General features: G+C 35.9%; 1 long non-coding RNA gene across 1 annotated transcript in view; it reads right to left on the reverse strand.

Annotated features, from left to right (window-relative positions):
* Nucleotides 1-27,729, reverse strand: part of LOC137204977 (uncharacterized) — a 221,721-nt gene that overhangs the window by 19,268 nt on the left and 174,724 nt on the right. Inside the window, exon 3 of the long non-coding RNA XR_010933936.1 lies at nucleotides 9,369-9,409. This is a non-coding gene — a long non-coding RNA (uncharacterized lncRNA). The remainder of the gene's footprint in view (nucleotides 1-9,368; nucleotides 9,410-27,729) is intronic.

Here is a 27,729-nt window from a genome sequence, read left to right on the forward strand (position 1 = left end):
GTTTATTTAATAGTCTATATGAAGGGGAGCTATGGAAATACGTCTGGTGTTCTAGTGGCTGTATAATAATCAGTGTATCCTGACTCAGAAGAGAAACTGAAATTACAAACTTGAAAGAATAATATGATCCCTATTCTATCAACTAAACATCTCAGGCTTACAACCCTTCTGAAAATGGTATGTTTGAGGAGCATTGCGGACTCTGATGCTCAACCAAATTCCATCTGCTTCCCATATTTCTTAGCTCCCTTTCAGTTCAGCACTAGCATGTGACCAGGCTTGAAATGAAAGAGAAAGAGAATGAAAGGAAATGAAAGAGAAAGGTATATATATATATACCTTTATGTATATATGTATATAAAGAGAAAGGTGTATATATATATATATATATATATATATATATCACTTCCAGGTTGAGGAGATGAAAACCCCATCAATGATTTTCCTGTATTTCTTTCCCTTCCCCAACAATAAACACCTATATGTTTCAGAAGGTGCTGCTACAGAATGGGGGGAGCCTCTGTAACCCTGGCATACTAAGTAAACCTATGCAGACTACAGTTCTGTTTATGTGAGTAAGCATAAGATAAAGCACTGAGATTTGGGATTAATTTGTTAGAATAGCAAAATCTAGCATATTCTGATTAATATTGAACAGCTACTAGATCCAATACTATTTTTTACAAATTAAAAACGTTTTCAAAATTTATGGTGAGTCCCATAATGAGAAAAATACTTGAACTTTTTCCTCTAAATATTTTTTCAAGGTGGATATAATTCTACATTACATAAAAAGGATTGAATTCTAATTTATGTGCTTTAATTCCACCAATGCTCAGATCCCCACTTAGTCTATTACCTATGCAGAATGGATATGATAACTATTATTATTTGAGAATTATTGACTCATTGGGGAGCCCAAGACCCAGGTACCTAGCATGGTGAGCAAGGCAAGACAGAGCGGGGTCCTTGGGTGGAATGGCCCTTCGCAGTGCTCAGAGAAACTGAGAGGCAGCTTTTCTGTGCTGCTCTAGACTCTGCCCTGATGGCCTTATCCCTTTCACCTCTGCAGCTTCCTCTCTGACCCCGCTGGCTGTAGTCCCCATGTCCACACTTCCCCAGCCACTGTGGAATTTGGCACAGTCATTGCACTTAAGCCACGAAGGAACAATGTACACCTGTTACTGTAAGACACTGCCCACTCATGAACATCTTAGGAAAGATAAGGGGAGCCTGGAATAGTTTTAGGCCTCAAAAAACAGGAGCCAGTATAACTTTTAATATCAGAAACCCCAAATCAGAATACAAATAAGTGGAAATCAGCAAGTATCAAGTACAGCCATTCCTTCAACTAATATTAACTGAACATCCACAATATGCTAAACACCATGCTCAGCACTGAATATAAAGTAATAAACAAGACTGAATTGTTTATCATTCTCTGCTCTCCTAGAGGGCCTCAGAATCTAGTGGGCGCAAAACAAGCCAGAGATGAAAAGAAAAGAGAAAAGTTAAACAATCCATGTTGTCCTTCAGGGTAAATATTTATATTAATAGAAATGAATCATACCACTCTGTTAACTAAAATCTTTCAATGGCTTCTCATTGTACAAAAACAAAACATGAATTATTTACCCCAAACTGTAAGTCATTTTGTGATTGGGTCCCTACCTACTAAGTAGGGTCCCTACTCTAAGCACCTGTTTCTTCATCTGTAACATGTTGATAATAGTATTTACTTCAGAGAATTTTTGTGAGGAGCAAGTGAGATAATCTATGCATTGTCTGGCAATAGAAAGCACACAATAAATGTTAGCCAATAATATTGTTATTATCTCTCCTACCTTATCCCATGACTTCCTTTCCTCTCCCTGTACTTCACCCACACTGGCCTCTGAAAACTGTTAGACTCGGTCAAGTTCTTGTCTACATATGGACTCGACTTCTAGTCTCTGCCTGGCTCTTGGTCTAACAGGCTTCTTCTCATCCTTTACATTTCAACTTAAATTGTCACTTTCAAGACTAAAGTGTTATCCTGCCCCTGCTTGTCTCCATCACAGTACCCTGTTTATTTCACTGGACATTTAATTAACTGAATTTATTTCATTTATTTGAGAACTTACTCGCTTTATTGCACGTCTTGCCCAGTAGAATTAGGCTCCAAGGGGCAGGGAGCATTTGCCCTGACTTGTCTGTTGCCGTATCAAATATGCTTAGAGTAATGCCTTGCACATAGAAGTTCTTTAGCAAATATTTACTGAATGAATTAATAAATTCACAAATAAATCAGAAGTTCTAATTAGAATAAAGTCTAGGAAGATGTTTTTAAAAGAGCTGAATTCCAAAAAAATACATAAATAGATAAAGCAACTTCAAAGTTTTGCCTTTCTCACTAAAGGATTGGTCAAGAAGTGGATCGCACAAGGGTAATAGAACTTCTGCTGTCACTTGAACAAAAATCTCACCCATAATATCCAGGTTCTGATTCGAGGGGTTTCAAATCATTAATATTAGTAGATACTTAAGTAATTATTTCTTACAGGTCAATTTAATAGGTACTGAGACTATGAAGAAGAATGAGAAATCACAAGGGGATTTTGATATAATAGAAAAGAAAAAATATTTATTATAAAATCAGTAAAAGTAAAGGGTGTTAAAATATAAGGTAGTCCTGTCTTAGGCAGTGAAGTACAGCGACGTGGAGATTGCAAGCTGAAAGATTTGACCTTTGCACAAACGCTGAGTGCTGAGGAAATGCAAAGCCTGGGCAGGACCCGGAAGGACACATGCCTTTGTATGTGGACAGACAAAGAAGAGACTGGGAGAAGAATGTGAGCACCCTGGACATCCATATGATACATGAGGGATTATCAGTAGACAAAGTAACCAATCTATCTAGTGTTAAAGCTGCACTGATTAAACACTTCCTATTAGACATGAAGCACCCAAAATACCAGAGCACTTCAGTTAACATTACCTAATAAAATTGGTAATTCTTTTCATCAGGTATTTATTGAGTACATGCTATATAAAATATTCTATGATTAAAATTGAATAACGTGCCATAGTTTGTTAAGTATTTTCATATCAATTATCTTAACTCACAATATACAGTTAAGAAGATCCTCATTTTCTAGGTAGAAAAGCTAAGTCATTTTTCATTTTTCAAGGTCACCAGTTAGTAAATTGCAGACTTATGAGAGTGATCTAGAATATCATACTTTATCTAGTTCAGTGCTCTTTTGCTGTTTCATATCTGTCTCTCAGTTGCAGTAAATATTTATTCCCCTTCAAATACTGCAAGTACCTGTGTGCAGAATGAATGTATCAGTCACAGTATTTGCTTACGTGATTACTTCACCAGAAATATTTGTGATCAAAGATTGAATTGCTAGAAATCAGGCGTTTCAGTTTTCACTAATTAAAAAAAGTACAAGGGGGGACTTCCCTGGTGGTCCAATGGTTAAGAATCCGTCTTGCAATGCAGTGGCTGCCGGTTCAATCCCTGGTCGGGGAACTAAGATCCCACATGCCATGGGGCAACCTAAGCCCGTGAGCCACAACTACAGAGCCCATACACTCTGGAGCCCACATGCCGCAACTACTGAGCCAGCACACCACAGCTAGAGAGGAGCCTGTGCACCGCAATGAAGAGCCTGTGTGCCGCTACGAAAGATCCCACGTCCCACAACTAAGACCCAACACAGCCAATAGATAAATAAATAAATAAAATAAAATAAAATTTAAAAGTACAAGGGTATGAATGCTAAACAACTGTGAATTTAATGAGGATAAGTAATTTAGGAATGTCATGTTACAAAGTTAGCCTATAAGAAACTGATTTGATGTCAAAAGTATAATTATACTAATACAAATGTATTATGCTATTTAGACTTTCTTTAAAGAAAAACTCAAGAGTTTAGAATTTCTACTGTTTTTATTTTATTTTTGTTTTTATCACCCACCCTGGACATTTACACATCCAATTTTTACCAAATTTTCACTTGTATCCATCTTAAGGGTCATATTTTGCTCAATATTTTACTATTTGACATTTGTATTATTATTAAGTCAAATTCCCTTATTTCCCATAGAAATCTATAAAATCAAGCAATTTCGAAGATTTTTAAACACAGGAAAATATACCAAATCGTAATTTCTATCAGTCACGATATGAAGATACAAAATAATTACAAATAGATACTGCTTTAATTGAATAGGGAGTTATCGCAAATATTTATATTCCTGGTGACATTTACTCCCTAACAGTTTTCTAAAAATTATTAGTGTCTTTTGTCCCAAAATTGGAAAAAACTGAAAAACTGACACATGCGAATTTCTTTATTGACTACTATTTTAATGCCAATGTGAACATTTTGTTTTATGCACAACCCTTTTCTTTAGGGTGCATTTAGAAAAAAAACTGAAGGATTCTGTATCTGTTTCACTGGTGATGACAAGTATGTTAATTGCTTGCAGATAACATCTGTTCTAGTGAAATCAAGATGCAGAGGCTGGGTTGGATCTGTGGTGCTAGCAGCTTTCTAAAGCTTTGTCTGGGAGACCCACTGCATGCATTTCACAGACTCTCCAGGCAGCTGGAGGGCTTTTGAGTTTTTTTGAGAAACTTCCAGCAATTGAAATAAAATCTGTCAGGAATCTTGGGTCATCGAAATGTCTCTCTTTGAGCAGTGGACTCACCTTTGAAGGTTCAAAATATCCACTGACCATGACGCCTAAGTGTGCTCTGGCTAAAGCAAGTTCAGGGTGAGCTGCCAACCTCCTGCATGCAAGAGCGGGCCTCTGACTTCCTTCTCTGTTTACAGAGCAGAGTGAAGGGCCCCTCTAGAGGGAATAGCAAGAGCCTAGTCAATATAATGTCAGATATAAAGGACCCTTATGCTCAACAGGCCACATTTACCATTTTACAGGGTTCATGGACTACAATTGCTTACCAGATGTGCCTATGGAGTTGCTAACCATGGCAACATGATGGCTCTGGTCCCAACCTTTTCCGGACCCTGCATGTTTGCTTCTCCTCTAAGCTATGAGTTTGTGTAGACTCTGATGCACTATTCCTAGAAAAGCCAATGCTACTCACCAATGGATCAGACAGTCATAATGCCTTGTGCTTTGCTGGAGACACATAGGGTCAGGCCTGGAATGTCCTTTTCAGTATGTGCAGACCCAGAAGACTATATCAACCAAAGCTATGAGGTTAGGGATCTCACTGGGTCTGCAGGTAAACTTATGGTGGTGTAGTTCAAGAAATTTTTAAAAATTTGTTACTGGTTATAGAGTTTAGAAAAAGGAGACTAGAGACATGAATGGAAAAACTGAAGAAAGTAAGCACATGAGACACCTGAGAAAGAGAATAGAGACAAAATCACAGGAGTAATAAAAGTGAATGCAGTGAAAACAGAGATATTAATAATATATGTTTACACTATGGTGGAAAAATTTATCTTAAAAATTTACTTCTAACATGGAATTCCTTATTGCCAATACAAGTTTTAAAAATATATTTTCAGTGTGCTTTAACACATCCCATTTGTATAAAAGCTAATGATGTAATAACTTAAGATAAATGCATTCTGATTTTGTAATCTAGGACAAATAAGCTCTTTCCACTAGTTCATTTGAGGACCCTCCCTATGTAATAAGCAATAGAACAGCAAATTCATGGTGGAAAGTACATTTCCTCACAGGTAGAAACACTTCACTCTTGCATGTTTTCCTGTCATTGCTCTGAACTCCTTCAGTGGATAAATAAAAGCAATCATTTTTACAAACTTAGTGACACTGAACAAGATATACCTATCTGTTAAAAGAAATATAAACATCAGTACGGTTACCAATAGTGTTCTCAGGACTGTAGTTCCAGAACACTTACTACAGAACAAATTAAATTCATTGACTGGGAGGTGGCATAAAGGGTTTTCGACTCTGCAGATGGAAGTGAAGAAGTCGGCTTTTGTTGGCTGTTTTGGCAGCCTACTTTCTAGACTTCTACAGCAAAAGTAAGCTTTATTCTTTCAAACAAATCTAGCATCAAACAATAAATTTTCAGCAATCGAACACTGTATTCATAAGAATTAACAGGAAGTTTGTTTTTTTTAATGAGTAATTTAAAAAAAACTTCAGGCATTTATTTAAATTTAGAATTTTAAAACACTTCAGAAACCTAATTATAAATGTATCTATGGTTTTACAAAAGTATAGATGAACAAACACACACAAACATGGTCGTAGAATTTTATCTTTTGATTCTTGTTGGGTGATAGCAATCTCACATAAAACATAGTGGTTCGTTTTTTATTTTTATTTATTTATTTTTTTTGCGGTACGCGGGCCTCCCACTGTTGCAGCCTCTCGCGCTGCGGAGCACAGGCTCCGGACGCGCAGGCCCTGCGGCCATGGCTCATGGGCCCAGCCGCTCCGCGTCATGTGGGATCTTCCCGGACCGGGGCACGAACCCGTGTCCCCTGCATCGGCAGGCGGACTCTCAACCACTGCGCCACTAGGGAAGCCCAGTTGTTAGTTTTTTAAAGAATATATTTATTTGTATTTTTCTAGATAGAATGCCTCAAAATGAGAAGGTTCAAAATAGGCATCAATGTTGCACCTAGCAAGAGAGAGTGAAGCACTTGGAATTCTTGCCTTCACAATTCTATACTGCTTATTATCATTTCTCTACTTTGCTCATATAGTCAAGAGAAACTATTAAGTTTTTCAGGATGGTCATCTTCAGTAGCAGAAGAGAAATTATGTTGCCTGTTTGTGCTATCATTTACTGATGACTCTTCAGTGGTTATACAGATAATATTCTTGTTCTCTTCCTATCAATCACCAATTTTTTCTGACATTTTACTACTTATTTAGAAAGAGAATAAGAGCAGGAATAATTTGTTAAAAATTTAAAATAGGTATATTTATGAAATATTACACATTGCAGTAATTGGATAATACAAGTTATTTTCTTTATAGCTAGATAAAATCATACTTGTTTTTCTTATCAACATAAATGAGTAAAAGCTTAATGTTGGTATTTTTGTGAATTAGGGAGTGACTTTAAAGAAAAAACAAAATTGCCAAAAATTTTAGACCAACAAACTAAATTGAAGCATAAAAATTAAAAAAGGAAAAGATAAATATTGACAATTATCATTGTCATTGAAATTATTCAGCAAGGATAGAGATGTTTCAAACTTAACAGAAATAGATTAAGTTGGGAAGGCTATGTTACTGAAACCAAAACAGTTACAGACATTTATTTATCTCTAAAACAATTACTAAGAAAAAAATCTTAATGTGTATGAGTATAAATCCAGTTTATAATCTGATTTTTTAAATCCTTTTTTTCTTTTGACAATTAGATTATTGTTCATAGCTCCTTAAACTGAACCAACTGAAATGACTTTTAAGAAATCATCCATTTCAGACTTTTAAAATTAAAAATATTTTGAAAAGATAGTTTCATTTTAAAGATGGTACATATAAACATAATTCATTTTTTTAAAAAAAAGTTATAACCTTTTGTCCTCTAGAATTATGTAGGTCAGCAAGACTCACCAGGCATGTTAATCCTGCCAAGGTAGCTCTTACTTCTCCTTTGTAGAATTTATCCCTCTTCTAAGTAATAAACTATTTGCTCAGTAAGTGCTTTCCTAGTAGACAGTGAGCAGCATGAGGATAGGGACCTGGGGTGTTAGTGAGTAAGTTCCTGGTCCAGTGAGTAAGTTCCTGGTACATAACTTTGTAAAAAAAGTTATGTATTTTTTACAAAGTTGAGTAGATACTCAACTACTATTTGTTAAGGAGAGGAGACACGGAGAGGGAGAAAGAGGTAGAAGCGGAGGAAAACAGATAGCCTGTGAATATTGCGTGTTACATCAGTTTGATATCAGGGATGCTCAGACATTCATCAAGAGAAGAAAAGGGGAGAAGTGCCATTTTCTTTTGAAATCTGATGTGAAAGGCAATGCATTAAGACAGGAGAGAGAGGGAAAAAAAGATTCACAAAAGGAAAACTGGGCTGAAACACTTTAAAGGAAGAAACACGAAGGTTAGAACAGGTAAGACTCAAGAGTAGGCAGACTGTGTACTACCATCAAGGCGAGGATGAATGTAGGACAGAAGTAAAGAGTCGCTTAGATCACTGGTCCTTAGGCTAGTTCAGGCCCACACTTCTACCTGTCCATGAGGTAAGCACAGAATGTGAAAGTAAGCATTTAGAAATGTTTATACAATTTGATGGAATCATTTTGTGCTTGTTGAATTCAGTGAAGACAGACTTGGGTTTATATCTGTACATTTTCTATTTGATTTTAGGGGAACTCATTTTAATTGTATGTTTAAAACCTGAAATGGTAAGTTGAAAATGTACAAAATAAATGTTTAAAAATAAAAAATTATAAAACATTTAAAATTTAACAGCTAGGCTTCACCAAAGACAGCCTGAGAAGCACTGACATAGACAAAATGTTGGATTTTACTGCTTCTTTCCATTTTCTTTGTGGTTGTATTGTTCTACTGTCTTAGAGCAAGTATACATTAATGTCCTCTACAAGCTTTCTCACCATGAAAAAATAATCTTAAACATACTAATTGGGAATTATTTTAAAGAGCTTTCTAATTTGTGGCATGTGACAATATATGAAACTTCAAGTAGAATAAATACAGAGGTTTTTGGTTTAGTTTCAATACACAAAGTTAGGGCATTGTCACCACGTGGGCTTAAAACTCTTTTCTGCTCAATTGTTTCTATAAATATTTACATAGAACTATAGCACTTTTCAAGCACTTGCAAACAGTGGCTTGCTATGTTATAGGTACATGAAATGTTTCTTTCAGAAAAAACTTGCAAGCAGAAATATTGAGCTTTAAAAATCTACTTAAAGTTCTTCTCCAATTTTCCCCTTCTGTAACAGCACTCTGTATAATAAGTCCAGTTACACCCTTTCAGGGGACTCGGGTTCGTGCCCCGGTCCGGGAAGATCCCACATGCCGAGGAGCGGCTGGGCCCGTGAGCCATGGCCGCTGAGCCTGCGCATCCGGAGCCTGTGCTCCGCAACGGGAGAGGGGCCACAATAGTGAGAGGCCCGCGTACCGAAAAAAAAAAAAAAAAAAAAAAAAAAAGAATGGCATAATAAGCATCAATATATGTAATACTGAGCTGAATGAATTAAAGTTACAAGTGGAGTTTTGAAAGGGCCCGATAAGCAACATCCTTTCCCCCAGCTGAGTGCAGAACCAAGTAAAAGACAAACACAGAAGTCAGACAGAAGCAGATGAAAAGGCCACCAGCTTTTGATCACTCCCCTGACTGGAACTTCTGACAAAAACAGAACCTGCTCCAACCAACTTACCTTGTGAAGGAGAGCAAACTGTCATTCTTTCTGAGACAGATCTGAAGAGAAAGGAGAGAGAGAGAGAGACTGAGCAAAGCAAGTACAACTCTTTCTTCTCAAATCACCAATCAGATAACTAACTCCTATTCCCTTTGGGAAAAATGTGTGAGCAGGTAGAGAAAAGCAAGCAGTCAGCCTTACTCTAGAGGTCCCTAGACTTGAAACCTTAATGCCTGGGAATGGAAATTTCTCTTCAACATAAACAATGGCCCCCAAATTTTCTTCTACTTTTACTCTATACATAAGTGTACCTAAGAAATATTGTGTACTGCCTTTGCACTTTTAAATTTATTTAATTTTAAACTATGTAACTTTAATAACTTAAATTGAAATGCACACAGTGGATTATGTATTTTATTTTATTTTTTTCTGGCCGCACCACATGACATGCAGGATCTTAGTTCCCTGAAGAGGCATTGAACCTGTGCCCCCTGCAGTGGAAGCACAGAGTCTTAACCACTGGATCGTCAGGGAAGTTCCTGGATTATGTATTTTTTACAATGGGGTTCTGATACTGATTTCTTGTTTTTTTCTCACAGAAGAACTAGGAAAGATTTCTTAGTTCTGGCCAAAATAATATTGTGAATTGTGGTTTGTTTAGTGGTGTCCTCTTTTTGAATTTCCCAATTTTAGCTCATTCATTTCTCTGTACCTCCCTCTATTTAAAAAAAATTAGCTTTGTTAAGATACAGTTCACATACCATATATTTTACCCACTTAAAGTGTACGATTTAATGGTTTTTAGTATATTCACAGATATGTACAGTCATCACCACAGTCAACTTGAGAACACTTTCATCACATCAAAAAGAAACACTGTACCCTTTAGATATCATGTCCCTATTTCTCCACCCCACTCCCATTCCTAAGCAACCACTAATCTACTTTCTGTCTCTGTAGATATCCCTAGTCTGGATATTTCTTATAGATGGAATTATACAATATGTGTTTTTTGGGGCACTAGCTTCTTTCACTTAGCATATGTTTTTAAGGTTCATCCATGTTGTAGCACAAATCAGTAGTTCATTCTTTTTATGCTGAAAAATGCTTCATTGAATGGACATAGCACATATTATATATCCATTTGTCAGTTAATAGATATGTAGGTTTTTTCCACTGTTTGACTGTTATGAATAATGCTGCTATAAACATTCATGTCTAAAATGTGTCTCCTACAAAGAATATACCATTGAATCTTGTTTTTTAAATTCAGTCTGACCATCTCTGGATTTTGATTTGTTTAATCCATTCACATTTAATGTTATTATTGATATAGTTGGATTTACATCTGGCATTTTACTTTTGGTTTTCTATGTGTCTCATGTTCCTTTGTTTCTCCTTTATTGCTTTCTTTTGTATTCAGTAAATATTTTCTGATGAAACATTTAAATTTATTTATTGATGATTTTTAAATTACTGACACACACGCATATACACACACATACACACACATATTATTAGTGGTTGCTCTAGGACTTATCACATATATCTTAACTTACAGAATCAGCTTTAGCTTTATGCTGGCTTGATTCTATGTCTTGAGTTATAGAAATATATAATTCCTATATAATTCTATTCTCTTTCTTCCTTTTTTGTGGTATTATCATTACAGTCTATTAATGTTATATATTACATTGATTAACATTACAAACCCAATAATACACTAAGCCAAATACAGCTTTGTTCCTATCCACCTCCTTTATGCTATATGTTATTGGCAAACATATTACATTTTTATATGTTATAGGTCCAACATTACATTATACACATATTATTTTTATCTTATTTTATTATTATTTTTGGCTGTGCTGCATGGCTTAGGGGAATCTTAGTTCCCTGACCAGGGATTGAATCCAGGCTCCGGCAGTGAAAGCACCAAGTCCTAACCACAGCACTGCCAGGGAATTTCCTATACATATTATTTTATACAATTGCTCCTTAAATCTGTTAAGAAAAGAAAGGAGAAAAATATGCCTTTATCCTGGCTTTAGTAATTACATAATTACCTTTACTGGTGTTCTTTGTTTTTTTTGTGTGTGTAGATTGAAATTACCATCTAGAGTCACTTGCTTTTAGCCCAAAGAATTTTGTTATTTCCAGAAAGGCAGATCTATTAGCAACAAATTTTCTCAGTTTTTACATATCTGGGAATGTCTTTGACTTTTATTTTTGAAAGATAGCTTTGCTGGATATAGAATTCTTGGTTGACAGTTTTTCTTTGAGCGTTTTGAATATGTTATCCCACTGCCTTCTATCCTCCATTATTTCTGCTGAGAAGTCAGTATTAATCTTATCAGGGTTCCCTTTTAAGTAGGGTGCAATTTTTCACTTGCCGCTTTCAAGATTTTCTCCTTGCGTTTGACATTCAGCACTTTTACTATGATGTGTTTGTTCGTGGATCTCTTTGAATTCAATCTATTTGGACTTCAGTGAGTTCCAGGATATGTAGGTTAGTATTTTTTTTTTTTTGATAAATTTGGGAAGATTTCAGTTGTATTTCTTCAAATATATTTTTCTGCTTCTTTCCATCTTTCCTCTCCTTCAGGTCCTCCCATTATACATATGTCAGTGTGGTTACCGGTAACCCACATTTTTCTGAGGCTCTGTTTATTTTTCTTCATTCTTTTTTCCTTTCTGTTCTTTTTCTGTTCTGTTCTGTCAATGTATATTCAAGTTCACAAATTCTTTATTCTGCCAATTCAAATCTACTTTTAAGCTCTCCAGTGAATTATTCAGTCCAGTTTTTTTATTTTTCAACCCTAGAATTTCTCTTTGGTTCTTCTTTCTATTTGGTTCTTATATTTTCTATTTGATGTAACATTGTAAACATATCTTTTTTTACATCTTTGATTGTGATTTATTTTTTAGTTATTTGAGTATATTTGTAATGTCTACTTTGAAGTCTTTTCCTGTTATATTTGCTTTGTCAAAATTTCTCGGGACTTGTGTCTTTTTTTTTTTTTTGGTTGGAAACTGGACATTTAAGATAATACATTATAGCAACTCTGGATACTGTCACTCCACCTCCTAGTTATTAATATTTGGTTTTTTATTTGTTTAGTGACTAGCTGGATTATTTTAATGAAGTCTATTTCTTCCTTCACTGTGTCAAGTCTCTGTTGTTGCTCCTGAGGAAAGCACAGCTTTGGATATGTCCACAGCAATCCTCACATGACAGTGGTTTTTTCAGAGCTCATTTTCTCTTTTTCCCTGGCCACATCCAGATGTTTAGCTCTAGTAATTGTTGGCTGACTGCTCTATTGTTTTCAACAATGCCCTGGGGCATAAATTGCTCTATATATGATTCCAGTAAAATTTTTTCTCCTCTGAAGAAGCAGTTTCCAAGGTCAATCAGTGTGGAGATTTGTTCTGACTCCAGAAAGTTTCCTCTGAGTTCTCTTTCTCTAGTTTTTTTTCCAGAAAATTGGCCAGGCTATAGTTTAGCCTGCATCTTCATTGAATCTATGAATCTCCTCCCAGTTGACTTTCACCACAACTGCCACTGTTTTACAGAGCACCCTAAGGCTTGAACTTCTCCACGCTCTATTGCAAATGAAGTCAGTTTTTCGGGAAGAGATTATGAGCTACCTCCTGATTCTCCGCCTCCCTCCAGGTAAAATCTCAGCCGGGCCTCTGGAGGTAGGGACAGTAGCACACTTCTCTCTGAATGACATCTCCCTTTTAAGAACTGAGAACTTGGAGATGGTGGGTGTTGTAGCAGCCTGCCTTGGCTTGCCTCTTCCAACATGGAACCATCACTTTATGGACCAAGGGAAGGTTGACTGGGGCTCCAGTATTCTCAGTTATATTTGGCCCACTCTGTTTCATGACTGGGGGCTGGGTAGAAGAAGGGAGCCCTCCCCTCTTAACCATACTGACCTGGAATTTAGTCTTAGCAATAGGATGACACATGCTGATGTCTTACCCCTCCTGGGAAAAAGTCCTCCAATTGGAAGCTGGTGGAAGAGGGAGCCCTGTGTTCTTGGCTGCACCAGCCTGGAGTGGAGTTTCTACCTCTCTGAGTTGAAATAGGGGAGGAAGGGATCAGTCTCAGTTCAAATACCACAGACTCTAGATTTTCTTAACAAATATTTGTAGATTGCCTTGAATAGATGTTTCTTCATTTGCTGTAAGCTCTTAGGAACATTTTCAGAAGCTGAAAATGTCTGTTTTGTTTTCTAATAATTCTCATCAGTGTCACTGGGGAGTGTGCTGCCAAACTCCTCATGCTGTCATGTGCGCCACTCCATTTTTAAACATTTTAATAATAGTATTATACTGTATGTATGCTTTCACAAGCAGATTTGTGTCTTAATATTTTGTTTGATAGATTCAACCACATTGATTTTTGTTGCTTCATTTTAGTCATTATGATATTCCATTGAATGATTATAATACCACTGATTTATCTATTTTCCTTTTGATAGATGTTTAGGTTATTTCTGTTTTCATGATTACAAACCATTCTGCAATTAACATTCTTGAACACATTTCCTTGTAATTTATATTAAAGTCTTATAATGCATATAACTAAGATTACAGTTTTGGGGTTTTAGAGAATGTGTATACAAATATCACCAAACTGCTTGCTAAAACATTTATATCAATTCGCCCTTTCACCAGTAGTGATATTAGTTTTCATTTCTCCACATTCTCACTATCCCTTGGTGTCTTCAGAATTACAATTCTCATGTGAGTGAACTAATAATTCACTGTGGTTTTAATATTCATTTACCTGATTTCTAGTAAGGCTGAACATATTTTCATATCTTTATTGACCATTTATGTTTCCTCTTTTGTGTAACACATAATTTTTTATTGCTTAGCATATTATCTATATTGAAAACATTTTATGTGCACTTGAAAAATAAATGTGTATTTTGTTTTTGCTGGAGGTATGTCCTATAAATGTTAGTTAGGTCAAGTTGGTTAATCAAATCTTCTATATCTTTCCTGAATTTCTGTATTATTATTATATAAATTACTAAGAGCAGATATTGAAATATTATCCAACTTTGCAATTCTGAAAACCTTTAATTAATCATTGTTCTAGAATGCAGTTATTTGGAATAAGATTGCTTCTTTTGAGACTTGCTTTCTAGCTTTGTTAAGTCAGATGTAAAAAAGCCTTAACCTATAGCTAATTTAGCCCAACTTCTGAGGTAAGATTCTTCTGAGGACTCCAGCTGATATCCTGTGTATCAGGAAGTCTTTTCACTCTGATGAGTGGGAATAGAAACTATTCCCAGCCCTGTATGTGGTTGAGGATTGTTCTACTTCTTTCAGGCCATTCTTTGCATGAGCTCTATATTTTCCCCACTGTAGTGAAACAGTACTCAGCCAAAGACTCAAGGGGACCCTTTTGCAGTTCCCTGGAGTTCTATTTCTCTCTGTCTGGATCTCTTCTCTCTCTGACATTTTACCCTATAATTGCTAGCCACCTTGTCCTGCGTTTACTAAACTCTGTCTCCTCAATTCATTGAGACTCCTGAGTTCTCTTTGGGTTCCCACTTCCTGCACAACTCCCTGGAAATATTCTACATAGTAATCTGAGATATTCATAGGATCCATCTTATTTGTTTGCCTGTTGTACAATGTCTGAGAAGCGTCATATCATATCTGTTCCATTTGTCTTCCTTGTTAAGTTGGGAAGATAAATCTGGTTCCAGTTATTCTATTATGGCCAGAAATAGAAACCTCTTAAGTATCTCATTCTTAAATATACATGGAAAAGTATGAATTTGCAGACATCTAAAGAAAGTCTATAACACGAAAGAAAAATATAAAGAGAACAAAAAATAAAGACCTAGGAGTAAGCAGAATTAATGCAGGTTGAAAAACTTCAGAAAAAAAATTATAAATCAATATCCTTAGAATAATAAGGGAATGTAATGCATCTATAAAATACCTGAGAAAAAGGTAAAATGATCTAATTTAAAACATGCTAGTTTTTTTTAAACTTTAGTACAAGAGTTAAAAAATAAAATCGGGGGCTTCCCTGGTGGCACAGTGGTTAAGAATCCACCTGCCAGTGCAGGGGACACATGTTTGAGCCCTGGTCTGGGAAGATGCCACATGCTGCAGAACAACTAAGCCCGTGCACCACAACTACTGAGCCTGAGCTTTAAAGCCGGTGAGCCCCAACTACTGAGACCGCGTGCTGCAACTACTGAAGCCCACGTGCCTAGAGCCCGTGCTCTGCAACAAGAGAAGCCACCTCAATGAGAAGCCTGCGCACCACAATGAAGAGTAGCCTCCACCCACCGCAACTAGAGAAAGCCTGCCCACAGCAACGAAGACCTAACGCAGCCAAAAATAAATAATAAAAATAAATTTTAAAAAATAAAATAAAATAAACTACATTTTCCAGAAAACAAAGCAAATGAAGAGATAGGAAATTGGATGAAAATGGTAAAATATTTAGAAAAATCAATCCAGGATATCCACTATCAGGATAGTAGGTGTTCCAGAAAGGAAAAAGAGAAAATATAAGGAAGATAATTTCAAACATACAGAAAAAAATTCATATATGAGGGAAGTGATTACCCAATTTCTAATGATGTGGCTCAGTAAGTGCAAAAAAAGTACCAAACTAATGCACATTTTTATGCCATATCACAACACCAGTGATAAAGAGAAGATCCAATAACTTCTGGAAAGAATAATGCGTTTCATATGAAGGACATATCAGAATGACATTTTTCCAGAGAAGAACTTGGTACTATAGGATAATGAAGGATCTAAGGGAGTATTTGGAAACATTTATGAATAGAAAAAGTTATATAAGTTAAACTTTTATGAATAGAAGAAAGTTATATAAGTTAAAAAATGAGACAGTTATTAACTTCTGAGAAAAGAGGTCACAGGAGATAAAATTCAATCATAGTATACTATGAGTTTACATATTCACAGTAATGAAACTACATTGTTAACTAATAATTATGGTATGCTATATTGCGAGGTGAGAATCAGCATGAAAGAGATTTACATTCTTTTTCAAAATAATGTGAAATTTATTTCGGATGTTAAAATTGATAAATCAAGGAAAAGAAGTACAGTCATGTTATTTAGGTTTTGAAAAATGGAGAAATAAAGGCTAATATCAAAAGATATAACTAAAAGAATTATTACCCCTTGTAGGTAGTCTATGGAAGGGCAATCCTGAGGATACTGATTTCAAAAAAATCCTCTGGTACTAATTATGTGCATGAATTACTTTGAATAAAAATTAAGACATACATCATTTCAATAAAATATTAAAAAATATTGACTCTGTATCCTGTGTCTTTGGGGCAGATTTAATCCTCTCTGGAGACTTTAGCCAAGCCAACTGATGTACAATTCCTTGTTTGTCATTTTTTGTTCAGGGATTTATTTTTTGTTTTTAGCAGAGCTACTAAGAGATGAGCCAACATGTCTCCATATTCATTTTATTTATGGTGCTCTTAAAATACCAACTAAAGAAAGTATAGACACATGCCACACCCAAGATATTTTCAAGCATGTATTTTGTTGTTCACTTTTATTCACCACCCAACTCTCATCACCTCTACTCAATATCCCTTCCAAATTTCCTGGTTGCTCTCTTGAGATTGTATTAGTCAAGCCATTCCATTACTAGTTGCTGCACTCCTCGGTGTGAACAGGGCTCTGTGTCCAGCGCAATCAGAGCTTGTAGCTAAAGAGCTCATTTGGACTCTGCTTCACTTGGTCCCCTTCCAGCTATGTTCTTGGCTTACTTTACTTTGGTGGTTGAGAAATTACAGGGACTGTAACATTTATCTTTTCTTATCTTACCTGAATCTTCATATATCTTACTGCCTAAGACATGTTCTTCTGATTTAGTACATCTTATTGCTATTAAAATAACAAAAAAATTCCAAATATACCTAATCACATTATTATAACTTTCCTTCACACAATATCTAACCAAGCATATTTTATAAAAGTATTGCAAAACAAAATATAGTTTACTTTTGGTCAATATTATTCATCACTAAGTAGCATGATAAAGGAATAATTATCCTCATCACAATATTATTATACAACATTTTTTCATGGTTTAAATGCTTTCTATGGACCAGTTAAGAAATTTCTTTCTCTATGTTAAGTAATTCATAAGCATTCTCACAATAGCCCTGTAATGTAAGTACTGTTCCTATCTTATAGATGAGAAAACTGAGATTTAGGGATATTAAATATCTTCCAAAGGTTACAGAGTAAGTCAGAGGTATAGCCAGGAGGTACAAATTCCTGTGGAATCATACAGACTGGAAAGAAAACCTATTCTGCCTGTTAGGAATAAACGTTTTGAAAACGAGTCCTTAAAAAAGGTGACACCTGAACTGAGTCCTGAAAACAAAGGTTGAATAAAATAATAAAATAAATAAAGAATAAATAAAGATTGGAAAGATAATGTGTGCCAGAAAAAGAGAACAGCAAGAGCCAACAGGTAGAATATGGCAACTTAGGGAAGCCACAAAGGGATCAACATGGCAAAAATACAGACTGTGTTGACAAAAGGGTGAAGTTTCATTGGAACCCAGCCATACCTATTTGTTATGTGTTGTTTACGGCTGCTTTACCACTATAAAGGCAAAGTTGATTAATTGCAACAAAGTCCATTTGGCCCACAAAGCTGAAGAGTGTTTGCTATCTGATCCTTTATAGAAAAAGTTTGCCAACCCCTATTTCAGAGAATCAGTTAAGTTTTAGAGCAATTAAAAGAAAAAAATTATTTTTACCCTCCTTTCTCACCTTTACAGCATTCTTTATTTATTTGTGTAGATCCAATTTTGATTATCATATTCCTTCTGTCTGAAGATTTCTTTTAAGATTTCTTATAGTGCAAGTCTAGTAGAAGATCACTACTCTCCACTGATGAGCTGGGTTACCAAAATGAGCACAGTCTCAGCTAAATACCACAACTAAGGCTACCTCTGTTTGCTTTTATATACCTCTTATATCATAGCTCTCCAAAGTTTTTGCATGCCCTTTTTAAAAATACTTTTATTAAAAAATATTTAAACCTGCAAAGAAAGTTTAAGAATAATACAATTAACTCTCATGTACACTCACCTACAGTGACCATTGTTAATATTATTTTGCCACACCTTCTTCTCTCTACACACAGACACACACACACACGTTAAGTATCAGCTGAAACATCTGACAGCATCACATATCATGACCCTTCACCCCAAAATATTTGTGTTCTAAAAAAATAGGACATTTTATTACATAAATCATGGCACTATTAAGTTCAGAAAATTAAACATTAATACAAAATTATTTTACCTGTTGTCTCAATGTTGTCCTTTATAGCATATATTTTTTTCTGATCAAGTATCCCAGTGCAGAATCATGCATGTGTTTACTTGTTATATGTCTTTACTCTCCTTTAATCTACAAGTCCTCAGTCTTTCTTTGTGTAGTGCAAATGTCTGACATTAAGCTCCTGATTGCTGAGGCGTTCATTTCAAAGACATCCATCTTGAATAAACTATTGCCAGCTCTATGATGCAGCTACTAGCAAATACATCTAGGTAAGGAACGAGGTTGATCCTATCCATGAACTTCCCCCTCTATAAAGTCCTGAGAAAGATAGATCATTGACAGCTTAAAGCCATCCCACTTTTCCCTTCCTGTGTCCTAATTTCCACTCTTATGCTTTAAATTCAGCAATAAAGAGCGAACCCATGAAACCCTAGCCACTCCATCCTTGCGACCCTAACACAGACAGAGCCCCAGGTCTGTGCTCCCTCCCTCTCTCTCTGCCTGTGACCTCTCTGTGTGGCCCTGAGGCATGCCATGTATCCTCCAGGACCTGAGAGTAATAAATCTCGTTATTTAAAGTTCCCCGGTAGCTTTGCTGAGATGTGTCCTGTGGTCATAATAAGAACCACAAGGGCTAGTTCAGCCACAACATTGGCCTTGGTGGTGGGGGGCGGGTAATGTTTGTGGGACTTGCTAGAGTAAATACAGGGCCCTTGTGAGAGACTCAGGATTCCTAGCCAAGAACATTACTATCAACAGACTAAGAATGACACAACACTATGTCTTTCATAAAATGACTTTTTTAAAGAATACATGCCAGATATTTTGTAGAAAGTTCCTCAATTTGAATTGTCTGATAGTTTTTTCATGATTAGATTCAGATTATGACTATCCTGGCAGGAATACTACATAAGTGATGCTGTGTCCTTCTTAACATACCACTTCAAGAGGCACACACTATTCATTTGCCCTGTCGTCGATGTTAATTTTAGTCGCTTTGTTAAGATGGAGCCTGTCACGTTTTTTTCACTGTATAAATATCCTTTTCCCTTTGTACCTACTAAACAATATGCAGGGGGATTTTTTTTTGAGACTACTCCTCAAATATATTCATCTAATGATGAATGATCTGCCAGAGACCTGGTTTCTCAACTTTTTGCCATGCTCAGAACTGGTTAGCAAAAAGTGGCTGTAAATCCTCAGTGCCAATACACCATACTCTCTAGGGCTTTTGTTTCTTGCCTTTTCTATCTTCAAATCTGATTCCTAAGTCCCTTGAGACTACAATAGATTTCACACTGAATTTCAAAAGATTTTAGTTTAGATTTCAGCCTCTTACATAGTCTTAGAATATAGCAAAAGTCTTTTGTGGAAAATGGTTATGTATCTGTGGACTTCAAACCTTCAATTTTGTCTCTCTATCCCCAAGTGACTTCTAAAGGCTACATTGGTTTCTCCTTCTTTTAACGGTTGCTCTCTGTCTGAGCCAAACCACAAACTTCAGCTCACACCAAGAACTGGCAAATTCCCCCATATAAAAAATCAGCTGCTATTTATCTACTCACCTCTGAATGTTTTTCCTCTCTATATAATTTAGGACCATTTAGTCCTCATAGCTTCCACAGTTCCATGATGCATTTTCAAAAGTATTTTTTGTAATTTATCCTTTTTCCTTGTTACGAACTGTGTGAGTATAGGCTTGACATAACCTTTAAATCCTACTTAGAAGTCCAAGAACAATCAATTCTTACTTGCATCTGATAACTCCAATATCTGCATCTCCTGTGGTTCTGTTTCTATTGGCTGTTTTTCCTCTTTGTTCTTTTGTCATGTTTTCTGTCTTTATTCCTGCTTGGTAATATTTTGACTAAATGACAGATATTTTAAATAAAAAATGGTAGGGATAATTGCAAGTTCTAGATGATGTTGTCTTCTCCAAGAGAGGATTCATTTTGTTTTAGGCAAACAGGCTGAAGGCAGATAACTTTAATAAGGAATTAAATCTTTTCTAAATTGGGCCTCATTCTTTAGGGGGGTTGGTCTAGTCTGTTTCTCCCTTACTTTTAGAGTACAGCCCAGTAGGAGTCTCATCTGGCAGCTTGTATTATATGTCAGATCCTTTTCTTTGGAAGGTCCTAAAGCCCAATTTTTGTTTCCACATTCTGAAAGGACTGCTGGAGACTGCTCAGTTTCTCAGCCTCTCAGCTGCAGCTCACAAACTGACAAATGTCAAGAGGGAAAGTAGTGTTTTTTTCTGTTATACCACCCTTGAAAAATATTTTTTTCTGTCTTTACCATCCTTGTCTCTGGTATCTTTGACCCTCCCTGAGATCTTTATGCTTAGCTCCCCAGTATCTCAAAACAGGTTGGATACATGTGTGTGCATGTGTGTGTATGTGATTCTTGCTCTTAACATTTATGCTCAAAGCAAAGACTGTTCTGTTACAAGCTACACTGCCATTTCTGATAGCATGAAATCCTTGCTTTTGTTTGTTTGCATTTGCCTGATATATATTGCCTATTTGCACACCTTTTATTCACATTTCTTTTAGCTTTTAGGTGTGTCTCATATGCATAGCACAGAGTTAGGTTTTGCTTTGTGAACCAATCTAAAAGTCTTTTAAAAAATACTTTTCTTTTAAACTGTTTATATGTAATAGTTTGAATATATGTCTAGCCTTAGTTCTGACCACACTTTATGTTGTTTTTTCTATTTTTATAGCTTTTTAAAGGTCTTACAAAATGTAATCATTTTTCTTTGTGTGGTGTGTATATTTGTAATTACTAAAATACTAATTTTTTTTACATTACTATATGGGTTACTTTTATAGCTTTATATCTTACTTCCAGCCCTGTATTTTTTAAAAAATTTTTTATTTACCTATTTGCCTGCATTGGGTCTTCATTGCTGCGCATGGGCTTTCCCTAGTTGTGGGAGTGGGGGCTACTCTTCATTGCAGTGCACAGGCTTCTCATTGCAGTGGCTTCTCTTGTTACGGAGCATGGGCTCTAGGCACATGCGCTTCAGTAGATGTGGCTCACAGGCTCTAGAGCTCAGGCTCGGTAGTTGTGGTGCACGGGCTTAGTTGCTCCATAGCATGTGGGATCTTCCTGAACCAGGGATCGAACCTATGTCCCCTGCATTGGCAGGTGGATTCTTAACCACTTCACCACCAAGGAAGTCCCTCAGCCCTGTATTTTAAAAATTATGTGCATTGTACCTCTATCACAATCAATATAACATTATCCTATTTCTTTTTCTTACCCTCCCCTCATTCCATTATTCAAATTTAATCAATAAAGTTATCTTTCTTAGTGTTTACTTTTATATGGTTAAATCAATTTTGCTTCTGTTACTTGATTTATTCCAGTTTGAAATGAAGTCATTTGCTCCCCAGTATTTACATGAAGTAAACCTCAAACTTTCTCTAAGCCCCACTTTTAAATTATGAGGCTTATGTGTATATTGTGAAGGCATACCATATTTACATTTCCCCTGTCATCCCAATACCTGCAGTTAATATTTGTCAAGAATTTAGAACAGTGTCTGAGTACTGTAAAAGTGTTTTGCTATGTATTTTAATTGTAGTTCAACATTTAACTATATATAGTACTGACACGGATTTTTTTGCTATAGTTTCTTTATTCATCATGTGGTGGGAAGAACTTCACCCTCTAGTAGTTTTCTCAAAAAAACTCAAAAGAAATTTTGCATGTAAATAATTATATTGGTTTTTTTGGTTGTTTTTCTTTTTTACTACTTGAAGGATAGTTTGACTGGATATGAAATCCTTAGGTAAAATTTTATTTTATTGAATTTCCTAGATTTTATTCAACTGAATGTCATTGAATGTTGTGGGGTAAATCTGGGACAGTCTGATGCTTCCCCTATTCCAGGTGATTTTTATTTCTTTTACTGCTGCATAAAGGATTCTTTCTTTCCAATAATGTCTTTCACGTCCAATAATGTCTTAGCATTGACCATTCTGGATCTTTTTTTTTTTTTCACATGCATTGTGCATTTTAAATATTTAGTCCAATAATGTCTTTCACGTCCAATAATGTCTTAGCATTGACCATTCTGGATCTTTTTTTTTTTTTCACATGCATTGTGCATTTTAAATATTTAGTTTCAAGTATTCCTTTATTTCTTAAAATAAAACTATATTTAATTATAATTTTAATCATGGTCCTCTTTCTAAATTTTAGTTTTCTTTATTGAGGATCCCAATTCTAAATAGGTTGTATCTCTTTGCTTTCTAAGTTTATCATGCTTTCTCTAATCCCTTTTCTCTTTATTTTCCTTTTCTTTATGTAGCTCTACCTCACTGTTTCTTTGTAATTATAAATAAAAATTAAAATCCTTGTTAAGATAGCAAATGTTCTATAATTTAAAAAATTTTAAACTTCATAATTATATTTACGGTCAAAGTCACTGTATTTGCAAACTGATATATATATATATATATAGATTTCAACTCAAGTCTTAATGGAATAAACCTGTGCAACCTGAGGAACATCAAGAAAACACTACATTTAATAAGTATAAATAAATATAAAAGGTGATGACATTTCATTTACCTATAATTTACGATATGTGAACACAAGAAGTAAAACCTAAGGAAGTCTATTAATTTTTCATGTAGTAATTTCATTGTATTTATAGAGATTCAGATATATGAAACTAAGAGGAACAACCTATTGCACTCTCCTCATTTCATAGAAAAAAATTCTGGTATTCAGAGATCAGGTGACCTTTTCAAGACTTTACCAAAGAAAAATCTAAGTTCTCATAGTTTTCTAATACTGGTCATAAAAAAACAACACCTGATGTTGTTTCAACATCCCTACTATGACTTGTATTTTTCCTCTGACCTTTTAATTAGCTAAAAGTATTTGTGGAGATAAAGAGATGAAGTCTATAAATCGTATCATCTCATTGTCTTGGGGCTTTAAAAGCCCAGTGCAGGTACTCATTTTCAATTTCTACTTTGAATAGACTATGAACCAAATAAAAATGAGATGTTAACAGTTTTGATCACTAGCATAGGCAGTAACTTCACTTAGAAACAGATATTCTTCACCAGCTTGCTTCAGGTGCCAACACAAATATTGAAGAGAAACTCTTCAGCAAAGGGCTGAAACTTACTGCCACAAAGCTCCCCACTTATGTGTGTAAAAGAAAAAATAATAATAACCATCCTTAGCATTATTAATGCATATTAATATACAAAGCAACCTGTTCAGTGTGTGGCAAATGATAGATCCGTTATATGTAACTGTTAGTGTAAATTTACAGATTCAGAAACCAAGTCTCAGAGATGATAAGTGAACTTCTTAAGGTCAGTTAGTAGGAGGCAGAACTAAGATTCAAATACAGCTCTGTCCACTCTACCTCTCTCTGAAATTATTTTCTATAATGACCTGGAATCTTCTTCAACACATTTGTCCCAGCTATAGCTTTCAAAACACTAAAAATATGTATAATCTCTCTTTAACATAACAGTTTAAAATATTTGAAGGTGGTTACCATATGTCACAATAGTCTTTTCCTCTCTAAATTAATATTCTCTTTCTGGTAGTTCATCTTTAATATGACATGTGGCTGATTTTAGAGTCCACTCGTCAATCTGGTCATTCCTTCTGGACATGTTCCCAATTGTCCATGCCTCCTTCTAAAATGTAACATCTAGAAATTATCAAAACAGTCCAGTTATGTTGTCAGTACTGAGTACAAAGTAGACCAAAGGTCTAACTATTAACTGGGGATGATGAGGAATTGCTGTATCTTGGCTGAACTCAAGTACCAGGAAGAGAAAAAAAAACTTAGAAAAAATATCTCCTTTCAGTTGGGTCATAATATTCTGCTTCTGACAGAAAATGGTCCAAAATAACCACCACTTTTACTGAATTCTGAAGATATAAATATGTTGGTTATTCTGCAAGAAGGCACCAATGTTGAACCCAGGAAGTTCATGGGACAGTCACTATGGAGAGCTGTTTTTCTTGAATTTACAAATAAATCTGTTACTTCTACTAGGGACAGGGAAATACCTGCTGTATGCCTCCTATGGGTTAAGCACAAGTTATGCTATTTAATCCTAAACACAGTCCTAAGAGTTATGGATGACTGTGCCCATTTTATGTATGTCAAACTGAGGGATGGTAGAGTGTCTTAGCATTCATTTATTTATCCTCAGAATAGGAATTGGAGATTTGCCCAAATTCATGCAGCTAGTAAGGTGTAGAGCCCAAATCCCACTTTAAGTCTGAGGGACTGTCCCTTGAATCCATGTGTTTTCCTACACGTCAGGTTACTTCACAAGATGTGGTACGTATTCTCTAAGATGCTCTCCAATGATTTTCTGCCTCCTGATATTTGTATTTGTGTTGAATTTCCTCCTTTTGGGTATGGGCTGGCCCTTGAAATGAATAGAAAATGGCAAAAGTGATGGAAAGTTAGTTCCAAAGTTAAGTAATAAAGAAACAGTGTCTCCCATCTGGGGTACTCCTGCTCTTGCTCATTCAATCACGCACTCCGAGGAAAGCTAACTGCCTTATTGTGAACAGCCCTGTGGAAAGGCCCATGTGGCAGGGAGCTGATGTCTCAATGAAGAGCCAGTAAGGACTTGAGGCCAGCCAACGGCCATGTGAATGAGCTTGAAAGCAGATTCTCTCTCAGGGAACCTTTGAAATGAGTGTGGTCCCAGACAACACTTTGACTGTAGCCTGTGAAACGGGCTGAGCCAGAGATCTCCAACAAAGCCATGGCTTGATTCCGGACTCATTGGAATTATGAGATAATAAATGTTTGTTGTTTTAAGCTACTAAGTTTGGGGGTAATTTGTTACACAGCAATAGGTAACTAAGATACCATACTAAAGCAAAGAGAGTCGGGGGAAAGAAGCAGAATTGCATGAACACTGACAACTGTCTTTCACCCACCAGGCATGGAGTATGCTCTAAACATTGTCCCGACTTTGTGCTTCTTTCATAGCTGCTCCAACTACATTCCCAATGGAGTTGAGGCCCACTCTATATATGCATTACGTTGTGCTGGTTCTAAAAGTTTTTTTTTCTTAAACCTGATACCGAGAGTAAACTTCTTATACTCTCTTGTTGCTATGGTTTATAAATATGGCTATTAAAATGTAAATGTATCGGGCTTCCCTGGTGGCGCAGTGGTTGAGAGTCCGCCTGCCGATGCAGGGGTCAAGAGTTCGTGCCCCGGTCCGGGAGGATCCCACATGCCGCGGAGCGGCTGGGCCCGTGAGCCATGGCCGCTGAGCCTGTGCGTCCGGAGCCTGTGCTCCGCAACGGGAGAAGCCACAACAGTGAGAGGCCCGCGTACCACAAAAAAAAAAAAAAAAAAAAAAAAAAGTAAATGTATCATCTTAATGACTACAGATTTTTCGATGCCTGTTTTATAAAAAAAAAACGCTTGGATCACAAGCATTTTGAAGGCTGTTGTCATGGCTTTTATTCACCAATGGATTTCCAGTCCAGCTCACATGGTAAACACCTATGAATATTTACATAGAACACTATCTTACTGACAACTTAATTGTGTTTAGGATTAAAATTAATAAATATGAACCACAATCCAATTGTACTTTTCCTGTTCTTTCTTTTCGGAAGCACTGCTGCAAGAAATTGACACATTCAGTTTGGCCAAAAGACTTGTCTTAAGTATTCATGTGCCCTTGCCTCCACCAAACAGAGGTCCCCTCCCAAATTTCATGTACTAATACACAGTTTTCACATAGTACTTACAACTCTTCTTATGAAAAATAAACAAAAGAGAAGCAAGTTAAAAATAGGCTAAATTTAGAATTTGACAAAAACTTAAGATGCTATAATTAACTACAGAGGTAAACATTTTGAGTCGGAAAATGCATGTGCTAGTTGAAATCTCATTATTTAGAAAACTTCATTGTGATGTATGAGATAAGCTGTTAACAAATTATGAATGACTATTAAACATGCCTAAAAACTCAGAAAGTTTTGACTGAGAATAACTTCCTCCTAGGGAAAGTAAAGCTAACATAATTCCAATATACCAGCAAAATTTAGAACAGTTATTTTTATCTTCGAAGAACAATGATAAGCATTATAAACAAACATGTTCTCCATTTAAACCAACAGTTCTAGCTTTTCCTTATTGGGACACATACTGCTATTTGCCCCCCAATATCCATAGTCTCTTTATTCCTTGGAATCTCAATCCTTTACTGGGCCCATGGTTATTTGGAGAAACGGTAACATTTCTTAGCCTTTCTTGCAACATGGTGCAACCCTCAGTTTGGGCCAATGGGTTGTAAAGAGAAAGTTCAAACAATTAGGGAGTTTTCACCACTTTCTCCTTGCTCCTGATGGATAGAAAGGGTGGAGTTTCAAGAACCATCTTGAAACACGAGGGAAACGTTCTAGTTATTAGGATCTTTGGTACTGATTTCGTAGAACCCTGGACATGAAAGTAACATATTCTTCATTGCCACCACATCCAACACTAACCTCCCTCCAGTGAGCCTTGGGGAAGCGTGTCCATGGGAACTCTGCCTCTAATCCCCTGTGTCTATCTGCTGCTGTGCCACACTCCAAAATTGCTTTCCTAAAGGCCTGAAAGATAGTAAGTAACCAATTTACCTACTTACTGGGTGGGTCTGAATTAGTAGATACTCATTTCAGTTTACCTGAGCACATGAGGTCAATATTCTAATCAAAGATTTGAACAGGATAGCAGAATAGCTTGGGAAAAACTCCCTAATACGTGAAAAGAAAAAAGAAACTTTAAATATATAAAATGGAGGGCTTCTTTGGGTAATAACATTTGAACTAAAGTGTAGTCAAACTCCTCAGCATGAAGATGAAAGTTTTGTGTTTTTTTTTTTCGTGGTATTCAACTTGAGAAAGATGAACATAATTTTCCAGGGGCTTTTTAAGGCTTTTAAACAGTAATCGTTTATGACATAGTGTAAATACAGAGATAACTAAATAATAATTTCGTCTAATTTTGCTGAAAGTTTCTCCCAAAATTTTGAAG

Source organism: Pseudorca crassidens, chromosome 13 (assembly GCF_039906515.1).
Source record: "Pseudorca crassidens isolate mPseCra1 chromosome 13, mPseCra1.hap1, whole genome shotgun sequence".
NCBI classification, from domain to species: domain Eukaryota; kingdom Metazoa; phylum Chordata; class Mammalia; order Artiodactyla; family Delphinidae; genus Pseudorca; species Pseudorca crassidens.